Genomic DNA, 4,421 nt, shown 5'->3' with positions numbered 1-4,421 from the left:
AAAAAACAAACAAAAAAAAACTAAATTATAGACTGGTCACTGGGATTAGAGAAAGTGGACTTCCTTAATCCAATTAATTAAAGGCGGGGATGACGAATGTGCCATCATGAATTAGGGCTATAACAAAGGATAGTTTAGGGTTTCTGCAGGTTTCAACAGGTTCAAGTTAAGACTTAAGACCTATTTAAGAGCATTATGAATGCAATTTAAGATCTATTTTAAATCTATACTGGTAAAAAAGGTATGAATGATATGAAGGAAAATTGGTATTAGAAAAAATTGGTATTGGAATGATCAATACAACATTTTCCTTTATACAAGTGACATTAACTTCATTATTCAAAACGCCTACAATTCAGATTATTGGATTTAAATATATTTTTTAGACTTTTTAAGATGCTGTTCATTGTCGATTATCCTGCTGCTTTTTTTTTCTGATTAACTGATTAATTGTTTGGTCTAGAACAAACAGTGACAAATGCCAAACAAAATTTCCCAGAGCCTAAAAAGATATCTTATAAGTAGAGGAGATATTAATGAACAATATTAGCACAAGCACAGTCACATATTTTAGAGCTTAAAAAAAACAAGAAATCAGCACAGAAATGCCTAAAGTTGAGGCTATTATAGATGGTGTCGCCATTACATAGTTTTTCCAACCAGAGAACACTCAAGAGCCTATTTTTAAACTGTAAAATGTCCCACTCAGTACATGGTTACCTCTTACATAACCTTACCAAAAATGTTTGTTTATGTTGGCCGATACATTGTTACCAGAACTCCAAAATATCCATATTGGTATCAGCTTTAAAACTCCAGTATTGGACTGAAATTCAATGGGCTTTAAAAATGATCAAATATCAAAATTGATGTTGATTGGCTTAGAGATTAATGGAGTGATAGTTTTAACACTAGCATGGATTACATTAAGTTGAAAGACGGATCTGTACAATGCCATTCCCAGTGCAGTCTGGTAGATAAAGGTGACAGGACAATGACAGGTGCTGACCATTCAGGCAGGATGGCGAAGACTAGTCAGCAATTTTGCCTAAGGGGTATTTGTGTCCCCCCTCCCATATTCCTCTTCTGTTTCCTTCTGTGCTGGTTCAATCTACTATAACCTATCACACCAACACCACAACCCAATTCCTAACCATACCCTTAGCCTACTGACCTTGAATTCCCCCACACATTCAGCTCTGGTACATAATATTAGTCATATTTACTGATTAATCCGATCTTTCCAACCCTTCAGCATGAAAACCTATCCCGAACTTTACTCATACGTTAGTCAGCCCCTTCTTCACTACTACGTCCAGGCATTGATAAATGCTCATCATGACATGGAAACTAGGGTTGCACCATATGGTTAAAAAAAAATTATGATTCATGATTAATGTGAATGATCATATTTGCCATCACAATTTTAATTTTCTTCTTAAAAGCTAATAACACTGTGATTATGTGACATTTGTTTGGGTTTGTTACCAAACAGAACAGTATTTGTAGGCCAGGGAATCTCTGCAGCACTACAGTACTTCATTATAATGCTCTTTTAACACACATTTTACCTCCATCTAAAAAATAGTTTGCTTTTTTTGCGACTTATTATATATTGCGACTTTGATAATATTGTGATTAATTGAGCAGCCCGCACAAACACGGGCATAAAATGAATTTTAATAACTATGTGGATCAATGTGCATCCAAATTTAAATCTTAAATAGAAGCTTATATGAAGAAAAGACAGTAAATGTAGGGCACATGGAGACAAATAAGAAACAAAAGATTGACACCTGCACTCTGTTACACACCCACCGCTCTGCACATTCTGACACGGTTTGTTGACGCATTTCTTCTACATAACCACATCTCAAGTGTACACCTGCCAAACGATTAAAATGTACAGCCTAATACGCAAATTCAACACACCCGCGCCTGCTACTGGGAGACTAGAGGAAGGAAAACAGACAGCCACGCCATCCCCTCTCTCAAACTAGGCCATGACATCGGCTGATTAATAATCCACACATACATATGGAGATGAATAGCAATATTAATCATTGATAGAGATGCTGTCTTGCTGTCAGTAGGGGCTCACACAGAGCTGCTCTTTGTGCAGATACAGAGAGGGATGAGGACACAGCCGCTGGAGATCACAATCATCAGTGCATCATCAATATTTTTACATATTTCATCCACACGGTTTTTTTGCCCTGTACAAACACAGACGGTTATCCTGCCCCTATAGCAGCGTCATGCCCTCCTATGCGGTCCTGTTTTTCATATTGTACAGTAAATGCTGCTGGTGCACGGTTGCGTTTGGTCCTTATTTTGCACCAGACGTGAAGAATTGGCAACATTTGCATATGCGCACGTACACCTAAGTACACCTGTAAAAACCTGTCGCTTTCATAAAATGTACATATCAGACAGCAGAGGGATCGAGGGACTGAGGGACTGAGGGATCAGCTCAGCAAAGGTGAATGGTGTAGCTTAGGAGGTAGCTTCCTGCTACCTCCGTTGGCATACGTAAATCTGAGACAGGCTGTAGCTGCAGTGTCATCTACAAATTGGTGACCTATTCCGATTAAATGTGTCCAAAATCTTTACATAAATGCCCCCTTTTTGGATCAGGGACCACTATACAGTATGTCTGTGTTTAGACTTATTTATAGCTCACCACCTCCAGCCTGGGAAATTAACAGTTCGTTTTGAAACCCTAGAGCCCCGCCTGGACCAGGAGGATAATCTTACATGACAGCTTACGGAGGGTGCGAGTACAGAGCAGCGAGAGGGGTGATGGGAGGAGAGTGGCTGAGGGCGAGGGAGGGCTACTCTTACTATATGCCAAGGGCACAGAAAACCACAGGAGGGAGGGGTCGGCCTGGAAACTGAAAATGTATCACAAGTCAATAATGAAAATGCTCAACATCCTCCAGCTTTTCCCCCCTGCTATTTTGGCTGTATGGCTCTGACAACTACAGCCAATACACATTTCTTCCCTTCTTCTAGGACTCCTCATTACCTGTAAAACAATTCCATCACTTTAAAAACACATGATGCAAGAAAGAGGGCAAGCCATGAATGACCACCTTCCTAAACATGCATTCGGCTCTCCATTCAAGTGCTTAATTGGTTAAAGAATCCATACTGGCAGAGCCACAATCCCACTGCAGAGATAATAGATTTTTAATGGAGATGATGATGGTAAGGAGACCCTCTCGAGGGAGGTATCACGGTCGAATACTGAGACTCCAAGACCCATCCTAGAGCCTCTATAGCCCACCGCACCCTCCCACTGCTCTCCAATGACATCATCCTCCTAAACAGCATCCAAACCTAAGCGTTGACCGGCAGCTGAGGAATCACTATTCTGCTCTCTCAGGCCAATAAAACCGAAGGAGGTGAAGTGAGGACTCTAAGCAATTCTTATGAAGTCCATAAATTCAGAGATAAATCTAGCTGTGCCCTTTAAAACCAGGACCATTTATTCCCTCCTGTAGGGTTAGGAAGCCAGAGAAAGTACCAAATAAAAAAAACTTGAATGAAACCATCATTTTGCTCAAAGAGATTCCTTTTAGTAAACAATCCCCCCTTCCAAAAATGCTCTCCCTTCCAAACATTTATATAAAAAGTTTCTGCGTGCATCTGTGTGTTAAGTGTCCATGCTTAAACAAGCCACTCTTAAAGGCAATGGAGTACAAGTGACCTTTTCCCCACTGGGTCATCCTTTCAGCTTGTCGGGTAGGGTGAGACGGTAGAGGCAGCAGCAGATGAAAAGGCCAGCTGACCTCCACACAAAGGCCTGCCAGTTAGAGGAGCCATGAGGCTTATCATCAGACACCAAACACCCCAAAACTCATCAGCGGTCTTTTTTTTCTTTTTTGTAATCAGAGGAACGAGTGAGTCTTGTCCAGTTGTTTTAGTTTGCGAGTGCATGTGAAAGCATTCTGCACAGAAAGCACACGGTGCCCGTCGACCTGTAGAAGATCCCACCCAATGTTTAGTCAGTTATACAAAGAAAAAAAAACATTCAAACAATCTTCCTTTTAGAATTAGTTTGATAATAAAAGAACATTCCCTGAACCATCTTTGAGCTTTCCGCCAACACATTCAACAAACCCCGCACATGAAAGCAGTTTGAAAAGTTGTCATGTGTAAAATCTAGAAGTATCCAGAAGAGTCACACTTCTTTTGGCATGCAGCTGGGCACCACCCAGGCTACAGCTGTTCAGAGAAAGGGACAAGAGATTAACATCACACCTCTGTCACTGGCTGGACTATCTCCAGCTGTTTTCCAGCTGCCTGAATTCTTGCACTACAGAAGCTGATGTCAAATTCACACGACAAACACTGGACCTCCTTAACAGAGCCCACGTAGTCCACATTGTAGTCCAGCTTGCATATGAGCATGGGGG

The sequence above is a fragment of the Morone saxatilis genome, unplaced genomic scaffold, assembly GCF_004916995.1.
Source record: "Morone saxatilis isolate NCDOM2014 unplaced genomic scaffold, NCSU_SB_2.0 Contig2, whole genome shotgun sequence".
Lineage (NCBI taxonomy): Eukaryota > Metazoa > Chordata > Actinopteri > Moronidae > Morone > Morone saxatilis.
The sequence above is the reverse complement of the archived record's forward strand: the minus strand, read 5'-3'. Positions refer to the sequence as shown.